Below are 21627 nucleotides of genomic sequence, written 5' to 3'. Positions count from 1 at the left end.
AATTGGCTGGTGTGGGGATAATTCCTATAACCCATTCACACCCAGTGACGCTGAGCACTAATCTCTTGCTTGCTACTTCTCTCCTGTTTCTGCAAATTGGAGTTGCTTAGACAAACAACTATCATGGCTGGGTTCCAAGCTGCAGGGAGGAAAAAAAGGGAAGATTGAGGAAAAGTTTTGGACAGTGGAGGGAATATGCAAATGTATTTAAAATAGATTATTCTAGCTGCAGTGAACAAATGCATTTTTATTATATTTCAAAATGGTTAGCTTTAATCAAAAATGATAGTTCATACATCTGTTCTTTGAAGATAAGCCTGTAGTCATACAAAATACTTTTAAGCTATGGCAAATGCAGGAAACGTGCCCCCCCCCCAATGTAACCCATCACTAGGATTATTAGAGTCCAGTTCCTTTAGTGAGCTGCTAATTCTGAAGCATCAGGACAAGTTATTTTATCCAGTCTGAAGATGAAAGTGATGCCTGTTGAACATGCTAGAGTAATTAAGAAATTTTACATGCTAAATAACTTTAAAAACTATATTTTTAACAGGCCTGCTCACTCCTCAGTTCCTACATTACTTTCCCCTTCAGCCGCCAACTTGGGTCCAAATGACTGGCCTAGAAAGTCAGTGATCCATCATCCTGGCATTTATTTCAAAACTGAAGGTGAAGATTATAAATAAAAGTCAGTCAGGTTCAGAGGGAAAATGGTCCTTCTCTCAAAGCTAAGGAGAACATTTTAGGGTGATACTGAAAAAGTATTTACCTCCAGAAAGATTACCTGTAATAAAATTGTCAGTGAGGGGGGGAAATCAGCCATGTTATCTTGTGAGGAGGAAAAATAAGGGAACATTGCATTTCTCCCATGCTGAAAGAGGAAAGAAATAAAGACTTCTTTTCCATTTATTTCCCATGTTTAATAGTGCACTGCTTATATATACACCATACAACATGTGAGTGAAAGGCAATCACATTTCATTACAATCCAAATACTGGGACAGCGGTGGTAAAGGAAAATGCCAGGGGGTTTTCAAGTTGTGTTCTGGTCTGGAGCAATATGACAGGCTTGTCAGCGGTTCCTTAAGGGAAGATAGATAATAGCGGACGGACAAGCTTCCCTAAAAGAGAGAGGGAGGTATCCTATAGTGCCCATGCTCCAGTGGGAACCATCACCTGTGCAATGTGGTTTTGCAGCTCTACAAGCAAGCCGAAATGCGCCGAAATGCTTGTTTCTGGAATGGGGAAGGTCAGTGCTCGCTGAAGAGAGTGCCATTGACGTGTCCCAATCTGGAAATGAGCATTTCCACTAGTTTCTGGGTTTACTATTAGAACTGAAAAATCCCTGTTGCAAAAGCAGTTGCTCCTGCTGGCGCACAGGAACAATAGGATTCTTCCTTCCTTTGGCAAGAAGGGTCCCAACCCAAGCTGAGCTCAGTGGCTGTGTATTTTTTAATGTACTGTCTGCACTGCAGTGAGCTGGGGTGGCAAAAAGCCAGTGTCTGTAACCTTTCTTTCAAGGTTCGAGAGGTGGTTTGGGTACTTGCTCCAAAAATGATCTTCCTTCAATGACCTTTAAAGCGTGTTTCTTTTTCCGTTTCCACTTTGATGTCATTTGCGCGAGGTGAAAATCAGTGGAGAGCACAGCTTTAATTTGAGGCAACTTTACTGAGCACTTAGCTCTTCAAATACTGCAAACAAAATAACCGCTATATTAATAATAATAATAATAATAATAATAATAATAATAATAAAATTAAGCCGTAAGCTGTAAGCTGTAAGAGGCCAGCTGGATACCTTTGTTATTTATAACTTTCCTTTATTATTTTTAAAGATAAAAATAATGGATAGGAACTGCTACAAAGCAAAATATATTATGAGTAAAACCTGTTATAGTTCTGCTCTGTTGCAAACAGAGGCTTTTTGAACTTTGGCCTGTGCAAACTGGTACAGTGGCTTTGGGCAATGTTGTTCTCGATGCACATCACACCTGCACCGGACCACATAACTCCTCTGGGTGGCCCTGCAAAACTGATGGGCGGGGGCACCAAAGACACTCCTCACCCAGGGTGCTATTTATCCTAGGGCTGGCCCTAAGTATGAATGTGTGGTTACCCCCCCTCCTGCCAGATGAGTATTCTATCTATGTATGAACATTGAAAACAAAACTCTCCCTGGAATGCTGAGGAGGACTCCACTTGTTTTCTTCCAGTGAAGGTAACCTGGTGCCCTCCAGATGTTTTGGACTACAACTTGCCATTGGCCATGCTGGCTGGGATGAAGGGAGTTGTAGTCTCAAACATCTGGAGGGTATCAGGTTGCCTACCTGTGTCATTTGGAATTCAAGCATATTTTCTCAAGCTACCTAAGTGATTCTGGGAACTTAGACAGCTGGTTAAGACAACATCGTTCAGCTGCACTTTTAATAGTTAATACTACTCTCTGATCTTTAGTAATCCTTGATTTTATGGTATTGATTGCTTGTTCCACTTGCATAGTTTTGCATTTATTCTTTTATTGTTTTTAATGGTATGTCACCTCGAGCACTCACTGAGCAGAGAGGTAATATAAAAATTCACTAAGGGCGCAATCCTATGTATGTTTAGACAGAGAAAAGGCCCACAATTTCCACATTCCCCAGCCAGCAAGGCTGGGGAATGCTGGGAATTGTGGGCCTTTTCTCTGTCTAAACATGCATAGGATTGTGCCCTAAAATAAATAAAACTTTGACAATAAACATACAGTTATCTGATGGAGAAAAGAGTGAGAGAAGGAAGTAAAAGTAGGGAGAAAATGAAAAGGAGTATTAAAATCCTGAAAATACAGCATCAACCTTCCTTGGACTATGCTTTTTCATTTCCTTGGTAGAAATGATATGTCTGGGAAGGTCCAGGGAAGCTCTATAAACTAGCTACAACTCTATAAATGTCATATGATCATGGACAGAATATTCTTCTTTTCTTTAAAGATAGAATTGTCTCTTATACATTCTAGAGCTGATGAGCCTTGCATTGGATTTTCATTTATATACTAAAATATATAGTAATTATTTTTATCTTACCACTAAAAATAAGTAGCTGGAATGTGCTAGTCGCCCTTTGGACCAGCTTTGGTCTATTTCAAGCTTACCAGCCTACCAGTGTTCACACCCCAGAAGCGTCTGCATTAAAAGGAACAATATATTGTTACTGGGAAAATTCATTTCCTCCAGCTACTGTGGGGATTGCAGCTAAGAATAGAACGAAAAGGGAAGTCTGATTGTGCGGGGGTGGGGGTGGGGGGACGGGGGGACAGATGATGGCAGCGTCCTCCTGCTAATCAAAAAGTGCCAGCATTCCGTCCTGCAAGCCCTGGCTCCCCTAAGGCTGAATACACATAGCAGTTATACCGTTATCATACTGTTATCGTAGCTATTGGTATACATGACACCAGTGGGCACCAATAGTTATGATAACGGTATGATAACGGTATAACTGCTGTGTGTAGATTCAGCCTATGTCTCCGAGTGTTCATCTTAGCATCTCATTTCTGGGTTTTCTGTCATTACTTTACCGTTTATTTAAGTCCAGATAGTTAAAGTTATCTTGTTAACACAACAGCAGCTCCCAAGTCTGATGAAATGTGTGCCCACCATTTTTCTTACCAACTCACCATCTATAATCCTAATGAATATCATCTAGGTAGCATCAGAACCCAGAGATACAGGCTTATGTTGGCTTCAGACCCCAAACAGAGATTACTATATTTAGCAGCTATGACGTTTTCTTTTTTACTCTAGAAGAGACGCAGGGCCACCGATCTTACATGCTTCCCTACCCCCCACACCAGAGTCCCAATCCAGATTGGCCCCCGATGCCTACTCTAGAGTAAAAATGAAAAAAAAAATGTAGCTGCTAGACACAGATTTAAAGCAATGTCTGTTTTGTCCCTTTCCTAGCATTTCTGAATCCCTAAAACAAAGCTCACACTTGTTACCTTAAACAAAGAATATGCTAATACAGGAAAAGATAAAGGATAATATAAAATCAGGCACATAAGAAATAAACAAAACAGCATGCTTATTAATGCATGACCCATCTTACATCTTAGATGTTGAAGACTATAAAACAGGGAACAGTTTTTAAATAGTTATTAGTCCCAAGCTGTTGGTAAACTATTCTGGTCATGCAGAGTTATGCATAGGCTAGAGAGAAAAAGGTTGTTTTATCTCTTTTTGTACATTGCTTTGTGTATGTTGCTGCATAGTAAAGTGACCGACACATTTATCGATCAGTCAGTCAATACTTTTTGGTGTCATGATCATAGGCTCACTGGATCCCCAAAAGCAAATACATATCAAATACACATCAATCACTGAATATCCAATGTTCCATCTTAAATATTTTTCCATTTATATCTTAGCTTCCAATGAGCCAGGGAAGCCAACAAATAAGAAAGCACAAGGATGATCTAGCAAATTTGCGGGGCTGCACAATCATGAAAAGTAAAAAAGAAAACTTGTCTTTTGACTCAGAGGGTATAGCCCATGTCTGTGTATTTGTGGAGGCCTGGGGGGAATGGAGGGTGCCCATAAGTTAACTACCCTGAAAACAGGAGTGTGTGTGTGTGTGTGTGTGTATCAGCAGGTGATAGTCACCAAGTCCAACTTGTGCTGTATTCAGACACTATGCAACTTGCAGAATTTCTGTCCACATACATTTTTGAAATGTATTAGTGAAGAATTTGACCCTATTAAAACTGGAAGGTTTTTTTTTTTAGGGTGATCATACAAAACCATACTGATTCCCAGTAAGCCTTCAATTGCCAAGCAGCTACTCTGCCAGGAAAAAGCACACTAACACCTAATTGTTTCAAATCGATGGGTTGTTTATTTGCTTGCTTAGAAAAGGAGGAGGCTTCTAATCTTATGACTGACACTTTTAACTGTGCAGCGTATGTATATTGTGCCTGATTAGGGAATCAGGCATAATATCCCTTGCATATTAATTGAACCTTTGCCAAATGTGCTAATGAAAGCAGGACAAATTATTGGTATTCACAATTTGTGTCTGCATGTATGCTGTGTAATGTTGTTATACAATGATGTAATTCTGCAAGCTAGACAACGGCCCTGTCAGTCATAAGTCACAAAGGTGATAATTAGTTTTACATCCTGTCAGCAACTGCCACACTTTAGTTCCTAAACATGTGCATTGAATTTTCACTCATACAACTGAAAGGAGACAAATTGACATCACAATTTTAAAATGTGATATAGAGCTTTTTTAACTCTCACCTAAAAATAATGATTTAGAACTTTGTACTCCATCAAGCATGGCCAACAGGCCCAGATTCAGCTCTCAAAAGAAGTTCATCTGGAATCCCAGCAAAGTGTGGTAAATCAGCCTTCCCTGTGGAGAGGAAATGACCATTAAATCAGTTTGAGCTCACTCACTCGCTCAGTGTGCGTGAGCATGCATGTGTGTGTGTGTGTGTGTGTTTCTCCTTTTAAATATTTTACCCCAGTGAAAAAAACCAATCAACCCACCTTGGTTAGGGTGTGATGAAGGCCAGTAGTGTATATATAGACTACTCAAATATAGCATACACTCTTCTGAAGGTTTATTCTACTCAAATTGTATTTGAGGGTGTTCAAGACCACAGTGGTAATCAACATTCCATTCCCAAAAGTGTGACTATGCTGTTTTAGAGGAATGAAATAAAATGACTTGTAGGGTACATGTCAGATTAACAGTTATATTTCAAGCACTATCTTGTTTGTCTGTTTGCATCAAACTGGGACTCCTAGATGACCTAATAGTGAAACTGCTCAATTAAAGGCCACTGTGTTTTTTTAATATAATGAAGGGGGAGAGGATTGATTGATTTGCTGGTTGTGGTTTTTCTTTCCCCACTTTGGCCTATGTGTTTCACAGTGACTTCATTAACCACTCAAGTAATTCACCTTTTCCATAAATACTTGGGAAATCCTTCTAAGAGCACGGCGCTAATTTCACTGCTGCTGGTTTCTGTAAACGACTTGGCATGGAAGGACAATCCCGGAAGGTCACATGATGTAATGATCAAATTCTATTTCAGATATGATATGCAGTTAACTTTATAATTACCGTTAGCTTTTACAAGCTTTCACATGTTACCTAGCTAAAAAGTGACTATAAAATGGCCATGGACAAGCCCTGGCTTTCTTAACTGAAGAGTATATAGAGTTCAAAGACATTATTCATATGCTGTCATGGACAAAGGCCTTCCATTTTCTTCTGTGAAGGTAGACGTCCCACATCATTGCACTGAAAAACAAACTAGAAGGCAGCAGACTCATGGGCCAAATTGCATCACCACCAAATCCATATAAAAAGGGATATGTGCAATTGAAAAAAGCATTTGGGTCAGATGGGGGAGGGTGCTGACCCCTTCTCTCAATCATGCTTCTCCCCTCAAGCCAACTCTCCCCTGCTGTTTTTCCTCCCAGTAGGCCCCTGAGACTGCGAATAATCTCAACTGGGAGAAAAACAGCTATCAAGCCAGATGCCTCCAAGCCAAAAGCAGGGCATGAAAGCCGTTATATGTATTCAGAGATATACTGCACCTGCAAATGGAACCTTCATTTAGTAGTCATGCCTAATAGCCATTGGCAGTGCAATCCTAGACGTGTCTACTCAGACGTACGTCCTACTGGGTTCAGTGGGGCTTAGCCTCAGGTAAGTGAGTATTGGTCTTCAGTATAATCCAGGAGTGAGCAGAAAGTAGATCTCCAGATGTTTGGGACCAACTCACAGCATTCCTGACCATTGCCCATGCTGGCAAGGGCTTCTGGGAGTTGAAGTCCAAAACTTCTGGAGATTTGCCTTCTCCTTACCCCTTGCCTAATCAACCCTAGCCTCCATGGCTTTTCTAAACCCATCAAAGTGAATGTTTATCACCACATTCTGAAACAATTGGAAATCTTTCCACCATCTTCCACAGAGACAGCAGCTATGAAGATTCAAGAATTTAAATAATTGAGAGTGTGGTCCTATGTATGCTTAGACAAAGAACAGGCCTACAACTCCCAGCAGCTGGTACAGAACGCGACAGCTTGCCCGATTAAAGGCAGCCGCCGGCGTGATCACATCACTCCGGTGCTGAAGGAGCTGCGCTGGTTACCAGTTGTTTTCTGGGCCAAATTCAAGGTGTTGGTTTTGACCTTTAAAACCCTATGTGGTTCCAGCCTAGCCTATCTCAAGGAGTGCCTCCAGCAACACCAGACAGGCTGCTTAACAAGATCAGCCTCGAATGGCCTTCTCTCTGTCCCATCAGCCAGGACAGCTAGGCTGGTGAGGATGAGGGAGCAGGCCTTCTCTGTGGTGGCCCGCACTCTGTGGAACTCCCTCCCTAGGGAACTCTGCCATGCCCCCTCTTCAATGAGCTTCTGCCACGCACTGAAAACTTGATTATTCAGGCAGGCATTTGGGGTGGGTTAGGGTATTTTTTAAAAATGTTTTAATGTATAATCTTACTGTTTTAAATTGTACCATTGTACATCACCCAGAGTGGCCGGGTGGCCAGCCAGATGGGCAATTAAGAAATTTAATCAATCAATAAATAAAAATTCCCCAACCAGCTGGCTGGGGAATGCTGGGAGTTGTAGGCCTTGTCTCTGTCTAAACATGCATAGGATTGTGCCCTAAAATGATTTATTACCAGGGAAAGAGCCTTCTCTCTGGTGCTTCCATGTATGGAATGCTCTTCCAGGGAGATCTACCTGGCATCTTCAGTGGATGCATTTAGATGCCAGGTTAAGACCTTCATCTTCCAACAGGCATTTAACCTTTAATCTGTTGCTTTGATTATTAACTTTACTGCTGGGTCTTTAATGTTTCACTGTCATTAAAGTTTTAACACTTTATTATGTTATTTTCATTGTTGTATTTATTTATTGTAGCTGTTACCTTTCTCTCTCTCTCTCTCTCTCTCTCTCGTTAAACCACCCCAAAGGGCATTTGCGAGTTGGACAGTATATAAATTTGATAAATAAATAAAATGATTGCAGATCTGGAATACTCTCCAAAGGACTGACATAGGTCCATCTCTTCTCGTGTTTTAGATACAAGTAGAGAAATTTTCTTTTTTGCATTAGGCATTTGCTATTGGTTAAGTGGAGTGAATGTGAAGCTGCTGTCAGTTAAACTGAAAACCTTTTACAATGTTTAAGTTGTGCTATGTGTACATTCCATTGTTTTAATCATTTCCTTTTTTTAAGTACTTTGTATTTTATGTTTGTCTTTATACATGAAATAAACAATATCAACAACCTAATCGGTAGCTACAGTTTCAGAACAATACAGTATTCTTAAGAGGACACAGCAATAACAAAAAGGAGGAAAAAAATTATTTAAAAGGATTAAATTTAAACTCCAATACACACAGGCTTTAAATCCCATTCTACTTAAAAATTATACCTCTAACATTGGCAATATTACAATTCAATACAGCATGAATAATCATATCATATCATCAGTCTTATAGCAAGGAAGCAGGCCTACAATTCATTTCCAGTAACCATATATTGCTCTTCAGTTAACATATAATAGTGAAGCTTAACAGTTTTACCAGCCAAAAATCTTACTAGCCAGTCTCAATAATGATAGTAATAATAATAATAAAAAAGAAAGGAGATTAAAAAGGATAAATAATAATAATAACAAATCACTAATAAATTTTATAATGTTATATGATAATAAAGCTTGAAAACAACCTTACAACAATCAGTAATATATTTTATACTAGTTATATAAATGAGTGTGCACATTTCTATACACCCTCAGACAGTATATTTAGGTACAGTATGTCATATCCATTTTAAAGAAAAAGGATTTTTTTAAAAAAGGAGAGAGAAAAATGAGGGAAAGCAGACGGATATATATATAAGCAATTAACTCTGGCCTAGCCTGAGTCATTCAGACTAAACATAGCCAGTTAGCAAAACATGTTTGTACTAGATTACAGTTCATGGGGCTGGAACAGAAATCTCATGCATTTTTGTGTTTAGCCACGCCTCCACCATTTCATGATTTAGGAACTTCTTCATCTGACCTTCAGAAACAATGCAAAATGTAGCAGGATATGTTAAGTGATATTGTAAGTTCATTTGTTTTGCCAGATTTTTTGCCTTGATGAATTGCCTTCTTTTCTCAGCAACTTCTTTGGTATAATCCGGAAATAACATAACTTTATCTTGTTTCCAAAAAAGATTTCCACCCCCTCTTGCCCAACACAAGATATAATTTTTTGCGGAGATTCTTGCAAATTTGGACTATAATCGTATAACCAGTCCCTTTGGCATTTGGCACACGGAATGCCTGCTCAATATCAAGTAAATAATCAGATGGCACAGGGAGTATCTCATGCAAAAGCTTATCTACAAAAGTAGACAAATTTACATCACTAGGCAAATCCTTAATCCCGATATATGTACATTTGCCGTGCATGTAAAAGCCTCCAGTTGGGAAATTCTGACAAAGGAGTTGTTGAAAAAAACTTGTGCAGTTTCATTCGCTGCCACCCGATCTTGCAGCTCGTTAACCTTCACCTCCATTTTTTGCCAAGAAGTGTTAATTAAATCCACATCCCCTTGCAGGGTGATGATGGAATTTTGAATTGTATCCAGCCTCTTAGCCTGTTCAGCAAATTGTGAAGACAAAGTTTTTATCAGGGTAAATAACTCCCCTATATTTTCAGTTCTTGGTGCCTTTGCCAAAGGAGGTACAGGGGGAGTAGGCGGAGATGCATTTCCTTTTTTTCTCCTTGCTGCAGCCATATTTCTCTTCAAACAGATCTTTCAGGTCCTCAGATATCCTCAAATATTGTTAATATTTCTTAAACCATTCCTCAGATATTGTTGGTATTTCTTAATCCATAAATTACAATGGAGCACATCAGCCCTAATTTCTCCTATTTAAATAGGAGTTTCAAAACAACTTTTGGCGATGATTAAGCTCGGGGAGGGTAGTCTCGGAATCCAGCCCCCCTGCTGCTTCACCAAGTGGACTAATTTTCTAAGACTTCATCCAGATGCTTCCTTGCCTCCCCTTTTCATCTCAGGGGAGAGATAAAAAGGTTTTTCAACCTTTTAAAAAGCTGTTTGAGATAGCATCCTGTGGAGACTCCGCGGAATGCTGCAAGGGCGACATTGGCTCCGACTGGAAGTCTGTTGTTTTAATCATTTCCTGAATGGCCTTGAGTGACACAATTTTTAGATTTTTTAAAAATAATATATTTTAAAATATAAATAAAATAAAACAAGAGAACATTTTTGAACCTCTTCTGGCAAATTCAACCAAACTGAATTTCATAAAATAATTCAAAAGTAAAGCCTTTAAGCTGTGCAAAGCTGAATTCAAACCATTCTCCCCTCCACACATCATTGCCTATACATTAATATCCAAAAAGCTGCATCAGCATATTCATCAAACATTTATAGTTACTAGTGGTTAGAAGTTAGAAGTATGTGGTTGGAATATGGCTCTTGCATTTATCCTTTCACCACACTTTGGCTTGGATTCAGACTTTGTCATATTTAGTGTATTGAAGTCAACAGGACTTAAGTTAGTCATGACAAGCTTAAGTCCTGTTGATTTCAATGAGTCTACTCTAAGTATAACTACATCTGGATCCAACCGAATGTGCTATTAGTTGAACCCCGAATGGAGGTGGGAATTAAGTTGTTTGGTTGTTCTTTGGTGTGATAAATATAACTGAAACGTAGACATGAGGGGTGGGGGAGAAAAATTATAATCCTGAAATTTCAGAAAGCCTTCATAATGATTCTTCTAACATGACATGGTCAGAATCTGTTTTGCAATGTGTTCCAACCATTTTCGTAAACGATAGACAGTTTAATAATAGTCACTAGAGTAATAGTAATAGGCAATTTGGGTTAAATGCTACGTAGGTCAGTGGTGCTGAGCTGATTACAGTACATCTGAACACACTGAAGATGCTTCATATACCAACTTAGACTGTTGGTCCATTTAGCCCACTCTTGATTACTCTGGCAGGAACTCTTCAAGCTCTGAGCAGAGGTAGGATATTCCTACCCCTGTCATCTGAGACCCTTTTAACTGGAGCTATGCTAGCGAGGGACAGTCTCACATCCATCTGGGTTGGCTGGGTGCTCGACGAGCCGCCACTCCCACTTGTGTGGTCCAGACCCACTCATTGAGCTTCCAGGCTCACCCGACCCCCACCTGCTGAGCTGCACAAGCTACCCGCCCTCTGTGAGGCACCATTATATGTCAAATGGTGGCTTGCTATTCTCCATAAGTTAAATCTTGCGCACAATGGCTAGCACAATGAAGGAGCCCAGAGTCCCCATTGCCATGCATGCGCCAACCGCTCTCGCCATCTCCTCCTTGCAAGGACGACTCTGGCTGTCAAGCCCGTGTGTGCACAATGCTGGCCACAGGGACTGTGGCGGCCGCCCTTGTGCACACAACGGCTTTGTGCAGACAAGGGCTTGACTGTGTGGGTGCATGGTTCGGCCGGTGGGGGGAATCCTTTCTCCCCACCCCAGCTACCACAGAGGCAGCACCTTGACAGGAGGAAGATGGGAGGAGCTTCTCTCTCACCCTCCTGTCAACTTGCTGCCACCACAGTTGCCAGACTGGGACTGGGAGGGGGCGAAAGGATTGCCCCCCCCAGCCAAGCTGTACACCTCCAACTGCCCCTCCTCTGTGTGTCGAAGACTCTGTCAGTCAAGCCCTTATCCACATAAAGCCCTTGTGAGCACAAGGGCAGCTGCCAGGGTCCCCGTGGCTGCCATTGTGTGCACAAGGGATTTGGGTGCACAAGGGCTTGATAGCCAGAGTCATAATCATCTTGCAAGGAGGAGGTGGTGAGAGTGGTTGGTGCATGCACAGCAACGGGGACCCTGGGCTGCTCTTTCCCACTCGCCGAGTCCCGGGTGCTTGGCAATAGGGTCCATCAATGCCCTGTGGCTTGGCAAGCAGGGTCCCACATCACCACAGCACCCTTTGGAGTCCTTTCCATTCCCTTGGCTTGGCACTGTGTTAAGATTGCAGCTTAGTACATGTGAACAGTATGTGCCGTTCCAAAGCCATTCATGATCCCAGGATCCAGGAATTATGTGTACTTTGCTCCTCATTAGATCTGTCTACCAGGTAAAGCATTTTAGTAAATGAATCACCTGCCTATCAACATTAAATCATCAACCAATCCCATTTAAACACATTTGCTACACCTGAGCCAAAATATTGCCCAGCAGAAACTTTGGGAGTGGAACTGGGGCCTTGTTGGGGTGCAGAATCCCATGAAACCCAGCAATTTCCATTCAAAATGGTTTCTTCTATGGTTCTTTGCTACCATAATGATCACCACCATTTTGTTCTTCCAGTGATCTCACATCAGGAGGTCAGGAGATTCACCCAGCTGAAGAAATGTATTTTGATAGTAAATTGTGTGTGTTGGGAGGTGCTGGGCAGACAGTGCAAAGAACCAACTTCATCTCCCCCACACCTAGCCAAAGCATTGATTAAATGCGGGTATGCGACTTTGCAGCCTGTGATCTAGGCTGTGAAGTTAATGTGTTTGTTTGGGCCCAGTTAGATCTGCACAAGTCCCAAATGACTATATAGGTGACTTTTGGAGATAGAGAAGGAAAAGCAAGATATGTGAAAGTCATCATTCATTGTTACAAGGGAAAGGCATCTTCGTTTTTAAAAATTTCGTCTGTTCCAGTAATATACCCAAACCAAATATTTTAAAACAAAAACAAATGTGCCCTTCACTCAGGACCTCGCTTGGACCCCAATAAACAGCGTCATTCATTAATCCACTAGAGCTTAGTTGATTGATCTACCGGTTGGGGTCCAATTTTAATTGGTGAGGGCAAATTTAGTTCATTAATTTGCTGATGAAATGTTACAGCCCTACTCTGAATATAATGTTTTATATTTGGGCTTTTCTCCAAAGAGCATAGGGGGGTTTCTTGGAATTCTTGTGAAAGAATCCAAAAATTCTGTGACAGTGCAATAATTAGAAATAACGCAACTTTACACAGCTATATAAAGTTAACATTTACAGTTCTTGCAATATATTATCCTAGCCATTTATATTTCTAGGGTAGATTGATGGTGGTTAAGGAGAGTGGTCCTAGTGGCAAAAGGGCTGATTCTTCAGCGCTGGCAATGTGAGAAACTGTCCCATGTAGACTGAAGAGTTTTAGATTAGATAACCTTAGCAACACACCAGATTTGTTAATACCATAGACAAACTGGTTGGCCACTGTGTATACAGGATGCTAGACTAGATTTAATTTAATTTCATTTATTACATCTCTATATTGCCCAATAGCCGAAGCTCTCTGGGAGGTTTACAAAGATTTAAAACCATTAGCTATGTATGCATAATGCATAGTACAATAGCCCATTTATATACAAGCATATAAAGAGACAGCACACACAGACACACTATATCTAAACAATTTTTAAACAATCAATAAGAAACATCCAGGACCTGATTAAAACCTCATCATATGCTGCCAAATGCCTGAAAGAAGAGGAAGGTATTAACCTGGCACCAAAAAGATAACAATGTTGGCACCAGGCAGGCCTCACTGAGGAGATCGTTCCATAATCAGGGGGCTGCCATCAAGAAGGCCCTCTCCCTTGTTGCCACCTTCCAAGTTTCCCTTGGAGGAGGCACCTGCAGGAGGGCCTTAGATGATGAGCATAGTGTACAGCGAGGTTCATGTCAGGAGAGCTGCTCCTTCTGATATTGCAGTCCCGAGCCATGTAAGGCTTTATAGGTCAAAACCAGCACCTTGAATTGGGCTTGGAAACATAGAGGCAGCCTGTCCAAGCATGCCAGAATTGGTGTTATATGTTACATAGGCCTTTGGTCAGATCCAACATAGCTGTTCTTAAGTTCTTGAACTATTGCTGAGAAGTTTAGGAAGACAGGCCATAGCTCAGTGGTAGAGCCTATGCTATGCACACAGAAGATCTCAGGTTCGATTCTCAGCATCTCAACTTGAAAGAGCCAGGTAGGAAAGGTGTGGGAAAGAAGACTACCTGAGACCTTAGTGAGCCACCACCACTTAGAGTAGACTACACTGGGCTGGATGGACAAATAGTATAAGGCTGCTTCCTAAGTTCCTTATGATCTAGCTGCACTTTTGTGAATCACACACATGGTCTGTTAAAAGAGAGTGGACATATACCTTCTAGTCCATAATATTATTATAATGGTCAAAGGGAGGGTAATAGTGTTTGTTGAATGGGAATACCTGACATCCAATGAAGAGTTTATTGGTCCTTTTGATCTGAAAGATAAATATATATATATATATATATATATATATATATACACACACACACACACACACACACATACACACACACACACACACACACACACATAATGCTTTATTTAATTGAATGTTTAAAAAAGGATGTTGTATGCAATATGTAGGGAAAACTTCAACAGACCTAAGAACAAGATTCCATAACCACAAATCTGCGATTCTTACCAAAAGACTACAGCAGCCTATTGCAAGACATTTCAACTCTCCTGTACATAGTCTCCCTGATTTACAATGGCTTCCAATTGAACAAACAAAGGACACTGACATGCTTGACAAAAGGGAAAACTTCTGGATCTACAGACTCATAGAATCATAGAATAGTAGGGTTAGAAGGGGCCTACAAGACCATCGAGTCCAATCCCCTGCTCAATGCAGGAATCCAAGTCAGAGCATCCCTGACAGATGGCTGTCCAGCCTCATCTTGAATGCCTCCAGTGTCGGAGAGCCCACTGCCTCATTAGGTAATTGGTATTGTTGTATTGCTGTAACAGTCAGGACGTTTTTCCTGATGTTCAGCCAGAATCTGGCTTCCTGTCACTTGAGCCTATTATTCCGTGTCCTGCACTCTGGGATGATCGAGAAGAGATCCTGGCCTTCCTCTCTGTGACAACCTTTCAAGTACTTGAACAGCACTATCATATCTCCCCTCAGTCTTCTCTTCTCAAGGCTAAACATGCCCAGTTCCTTCAGTCTCTCTTCATAGGGCTTTGTTTCCAGTCCCTGATCATCTTCGTTGCCCTCCTCTGAACCCTCTCCAGCTTGTCTGCATCGTTCTTGAAGTGTGGTACCCAGAACTGGACACAGTACTCCAGATGAGGCCTAACCAGTGCTGAGTAGAGGGGGACTAGTACTTCCCAGGATTTGGAAGCTATGCTTCTATTAATGCAGCCCAATATAGCATTTGCCTTTTTTGCAGCAACATCACATTGTTGGCTCATATTCAGCTTGAGATCTATAACAATTCCAAGATCCTTCTCGCTTATAGTGTTGTTGGGCCATGTATACCCCATCTTATAACTCTGCATTTGGTTGCTTTTTCCTAGGTTCAGAACTTGGCATTTATCCCTATTAAATTTCATTCTGATGTTTTCTGCCCAGCACTCCAGTCTATCAAGATCACTTTGAATTTTGTTTCTGTCTTCCAAGGTATTAGCTATCCCACCCAAGTTTGTGTCATCTGCAAATTCGATCAGCATTTCCCGCACTTCCTCCTCCAAGTCATTAATAAAATAATGTTGAAGAGCACTGGGCCCAGGACTGAGCCCTGCGGTACCCCGCTCATTACCTCTCCCTAGTTGGAGAAGATCCCACTGATAAGCACTCTTTTGAGTCCGATTCTGTAGCCAGTTATGGATCCACCGGATCGTGGTTTCATCTAGCCCACTTTGTGCTAGTTTGCTCATCAGGATATCATGGGGCACTTTGTCAAAAGCTTTGCTGAAATTGAGGCATATTATGTCCACAGCATTCCCACAGTCCACAAGGGAGGTTACTTGATCAGAAAATGAGATCAGATTCGTCTGGCAGGATTTGTTCTTGACAAATCCATGTTGGCTTCAAGTAATCACTGCATTGTTTTCAAGGTGCTTACAAATGGATTGCTTTATCATCTGTTCCAGAATTTTCCCAGGGATTGATGTCAGACTGACTGGTCTGTAGTTCCCAGGTTCTTCCTTTTTGCCCTTTTTGAAGATAGGGACGACATTAGCCCTCATCCAGTCATCTGGCACTTCACCTGTCCTCCATGATTTCTCAAAGATAATAGACAATGGTTCTGAGAGTTCTTCTTCAGCTCCTTTATTACTCTAGGGTGCAGTTCATCTGGCCCTGGAGATTTGAACTCATTCAAAGTAATTTATTTATTTATTTATTTATTTATTTCATTTCTATACCGCCCAATAGCCGAAGCTCAAGGAAATTAGGTGTTCCTTGATCATATGCCTATCGATCTCAAGCTGCAATCCTGCTCCTTCAACCTGTACTTTGCCTTTGGGGGTCATAGACCCTCTTTTGGGAGAAGACTGAGCCAAAGTAGGAATTGAGCACTTCTGTCTTTTCTTTGTCATCTGTTATCATTTTGCCATCCTTATTTAATAGATGAACAACCATTTCTTTCCTCTGTCTTTTACTGTGCACGTAGCTAAACAACTCTTAGTCCAAATGGCCTTAATTTGGAGGTCAGTTCATAAGCTTTAGGCCACTCATACCTCTCTCTCTCTCTCTCTCTCTCTTTTTTCTCCTTAGGAATTTTCATCTCCCAGCATTCCAAACTGCCACTCCTGGTATAATGTCACAGCTACTGATGAGGGTGGAAGCCAAATATTTAGCTCTATTTTTTTTTATTATCTATCTATCTTTTATAGATAGACAGATAGACAGATGTATATGTGTGTGTAGATAGATAAATAGATAGATAGATAGATAGATGATAGATAGATAGATAGATAGATAGATAGATAGATAGACAGCAGCAGGTTAGAACAGATGAAAAACCATTCATTTCATTGTCCTGTTCTGTATGTGGGGCGTTCTGGGGAAATAGCAGAATTATTTCCCTTTCTATGAACTCTATAGCCATAGACAGTTCAGATGAGTCCTCCTATAATCCAAACCATCACAGCATGTACACAGAAATATTTGGACTCCGTTGCCTAACCATCTTTCAGGTGGTTACAGGTGCTTGTATTGTGTTGATACCCAAATGAAGATTTGGTATTTTTAACAGTAGTCGCACTGGGTGGCATGGGAGGTCCAGTTTCCTCCCTTCATAAATATGCCTTCTACCCTAAATAGATATGTTTGCAAAAGCCAAAGGACTAGTGGTATTTAGGAAACCTAACATTGTGTTGATTCATAGGGTTTCACTTCCCACTTTGGATGGCTGTCTTCTGATAGATACAACCTCAGTGAATGCGCTTCTGAAGTTTCCTATGGGATGACCTAGACGGACCACCCAGTAGAAAGTGTTTTACCCTTAGGAATGAAAGACTCAGTCACCATAATGTCTCTGGAAAAATAAGATGAATAACGTCAGTTGACCCTTAACCAGTGAGAGGGGTACTGTGGTCTTCTATCCACTAGATACTGAGATCACAAGGTATATAAGGGATCGGTCTGTTTAGAATGAACATACTTTCCAAAACCTGACTTGCTCAGTCTTACAGATATTTAGCAGGGTACTATTAAAAGTAAAGAACCTGCGTCACCCAAAACCATGGGCTGGAAAATCTTTTAGATGGAGGGAAACACTGAACATGAATGAGAAGCTTACATTCTGTCCTGTCTGTACAGGACTACTGAGATTTATTATATATAGCCTAAGATTCCAATTTGTACCTATGAGCAAATTGGTCATCTTGACTTAGGAGCTTACAGTGTACATTTTGACAATGCGGGAGACAGGAGTGGGAGAGAGGAAAGGAAGTAGAAGGAGAGAACAGGGTAACAAAAGATAAAGGTCAGCAGTTGCCTTTCTGGGCCCCATTTTCATGAGGGTTGCAGATGATGGGGTTAAGCCAAAAGCTTCCCACAAAAGGTGGGCTTTGGAGGAGGTTTTTAGAAGAAGCAGAAGCAGCAGCAGCTGTATGACCTGTAGAGGGAAATGCATATGGGGCATTTGAGATCATGACAGCCAGCCCCACCCCAAACCTACATGCTCTTCATCTCACAATGAGCCATTGTGAGATAGAGAGATCAGCCAACAGATGATGGAGAAAGTTGTGACTGCCCTGCCCTCCCAACTATGTCTGTGGAAGTGACAATGCACGTGTGTATTTTAGGGATGGACAAATCTGTCACTTTCAGTTTCTCTCAGTTTCTCATTTTTCCAATCTTAAGTTCGGTTTGTCTCGAACCTGAGAATTTCTCCAGTCTTAAGTTTGATTTGTCCTGAACCTTGAGTTGTTTTTTTAAAATTGCATGTAAATTCATAAGCATTTTTGTGCACATTTCTCCTAATGCCTAGATTTTTGTATGGATTTTGCCTAATAAAATTTCCCCAGCATTTTTAATGTTATTTCCCCTAATCTATACATTTTTGTATACTTATTTTGACTGGAGAACTCCATTACAAAATTTGGAGAAGTGCAAATTCTGAAGGATAATTGAATTTCAATTCACATACTGGTTCAAAAGTGCAAAATGAAATAAGTTTGCATTAAAATGGGAATCAGCTGAATTTCTCCCACCTCCCTAGCAATGATGCCTGTTGCCTCTGTCTGCTTGCCTAGCCTTCTTGTTCAGTCCTTGGTGCTTTGCCTTCACTGGGTGGCTTCTCTGACAGGACCTTAGGAGAAAGAAGGCACTGAGCAAGGAGGAAAAGAGGCCAGGCAGAGAGAGGCAGCATTCAGTATTGTATATGAGTAATGCCCATGCGATGAGATGTGAGAGGGTGAAGGCAACACTGCTGCATTCAGCATTTGTTGTTTGAGCAGATGGGCAGTGAGCGGATGGCAGATGAACAAGCAGTGAGGGTAAGTCTGTGTTCTGTGGCCACTGGGGTAGGTGCCACAGCCACCATAGCCTGGATTGGAGATTTAGAGGAGAAATGTATTTATTTAATTATTGAAAGCATTTTGTCCCTCTCTTCATGCTGAAATAAACAATAAACAAAAATATTCCCTGTCTGCAAATGTATTCCAATCTGGAAGACATGACACAAAAGGGAAAAGGGATGGGGAGGGAAGAGGAAGAAAGCAAACTCACACACTTATTCTTAAAGCTGAACAGCACTTCTTATCATGACCAGCTGGGATGGAAGCAGTTCAAGGAGAGGTGAAGCCTGGTGGAGCTGGACTTTCAGCAGAGCTGATGGAATGGCCCTCCTTCGCATCTCTTTCTACTGCAGCATTTTAACAGCTGGAAGCAAGCAGCAGAGTATGGTGGATTATGATCACTCTACCTACATATCTAATATCCCTTTAAAACTGACTCTACGTGTTCAGCACCTTGTAACTTGATTTGGGTTAGGTGTCACTTGATGCTCTGTCTCAGGCAGCAAAATGTCTTGGACCTCTCCTGCTACACAACAAGCATTCAGTAGACCTTATTCAGTAGTAGGGATGTATGGGTTGTGTAAAATCCATTCCGTCTGTGTTTTCCAGATATTCAGGCGCCTTTCATTCTGTCATCATCTGCCCATCAATGGAATCAGATTTTTTTGTTTCTGAATTTGCTCAAATTCACATTTTGTGCAAATGAGCAATTATGCAGTTATCACCTGTGAAAATGAGGAAATTTCTGAAATGTACATTTTCACGCTTTAGCCTATAGGGGAAATGCACATTTTTGGCTGTTTTTTAATTTTGCGTATTTTTCTACAACAAAATCTGTGCAAATTTTGGGAAAGTTAGAAAACTGTCTGCAAGTCCGGGGAATCTGCCTGACAGGGGAAAAGCCAGTTTGCTGCAGAATCCACGGGTCGGAGGCATGGAAATCCGAACTCATTTGCTGATTTCTCCAGCATCCATATTCAGTAGATCTTATTATACGTATCTAAATTGTACATGTGTACTAGGCTCTACCCACACAAACTGGAACCCTGCCTCCCCCAAAGGCTGGCTTATTGGATAGGTATAGCTAGGGAGTGGGTTCAGTGAAAGCAAGGCAGAGCCCCCTACCCATGTTTCCTACAAATGCCATGTCATGCTGCAGGTGTCCTGGGAGTGAGTTCAGGGAATAAGGAGTAGCAAAGGAGAACACTGGGAAATGCTTTAAAAGAGGTAGAAGCATTTGGACACTGAGATAAATACTGTTGAAATAATATAATCTTAATGTCCCTGATAGCCATGATAGTGCGGTCACTGAACTTGAGCCGGACATCCTAGAGATTGAAGTCAAGTGGGCCTTAGGAAGCATTACTAACAACAAAGCTAGCGGAGATGACAGTACTCCAGCAGAGCTATTTAAGATCCTAAAAGATGATGCTGTTAAAGTGCTGCACTCAATATGCCAACAAATTTGGAACACTCAATAGTGGCCACAAGACTGGAAAAGGTCAGTTTACATTCCAATTCCAAAGAAGGGCAATGCCAAAGAGTGTTCAAACTACCGTACAATTGCGCTCATTTCACATGCCAGCAAGGTGATGGCACCGTGATGCTCAAAATCCTACAAGCTAGGCTTCAGCAGTATGTGAACCAAGAACTACCGGAAGCACAAGCTGGGTTTCGAAGAGGCAGAGGAACGAGAGATCAAATCGCCAACATTCACTGGATCATGGAGAAAGCAAGAGAATTCCAGAACAATGTCTATTTCTGCTTCATGGACTACGCTAAAGCCTTTGATTGTGTGGATCACAACAAACTGTGGCAAATTCTTAAAGAGATGGGAGTACCAGACCACCTTACCTGTCTCCTGAGAAACCTGTACGAGCGTCAAGAAGCAACAGTAAGAACCGGACATGGAACAACCGATTGGTTCAAAATTGGGAAAGGAGTACGACAAGGCTGTATATTCTTGTCGTCCTGCTTATTTAATTTATATGCAGAGTACATCATGAGAAACACTGGGTTGGATGAATCACAGGTCGGAATTAAGATTGCTGGGAGAATTATCAACAACCTCCGATATGCAGACGATACCACCCTAATGGCAGAAAGCGAAGAGGATCTAAAGAGCCTCTTGTTGAGGGTGAAAGTGGAGAGTGCAAAAGCTGGTTTGAAACTCAACATTAAAAAAACTAAAATCATGGCATCTGACCCCATCACGTCCTGGCATATAGAAGGGGAAGAAATGGAAGCAGTGACAGATTTTATTTTCTTGGGCTCCAAGATCACCGCAGACGGTGACTGTGGCCATGAAATTAAAAGACGCTTGCTCCTTGGGAGGAAAGCTACGGCAAACCTAGACAGCATAGTAAGAAGCAGAGACATCACCTTGCCAACAAAGGTCCATATAATCGAAGCTATGGTTTTCCCAGTAGCAACGTATGGCTGTGACAGCTGGACTATAAGGAAGGCTGAGCGCCGAAGAATCGATGCTTTCGAACTGTGGTGCTGGAGAAGACTCTTACGAGTCCCCTGGACTGCAAGGAGGTCAAATCAGTCAATCCTAAAGGAAATCAACCCTGACTGCTCATTGGAAGGACAGATACTGAAGCTGAAGCTCAACTATTTTGGCCACCTAATGCGAAGAGAAAACCCACTGGAAAAGACCCTGATGCTGGGAAAGATTGAAGGCAAAGGGAGAAGGGGACGGCAGAGGATGAGATGGCTAGATAGCATCACCGATGCAATGAATATGGACTTGAGCATGCTCCGGGAGAG

Source organism: Heloderma suspectum, chromosome 4 (assembly GCF_057233095.1).
Source record: "Heloderma suspectum isolate Gila_16-S chromosome 4, 16-S_ref, whole genome shotgun sequence".
Lineage (NCBI taxonomy): Eukaryota > Metazoa > Chordata > Lepidosauria > Squamata > Helodermatidae > Heloderma > Heloderma suspectum.
Note: the sequence above shows the minus strand (reverse complement) of the source record.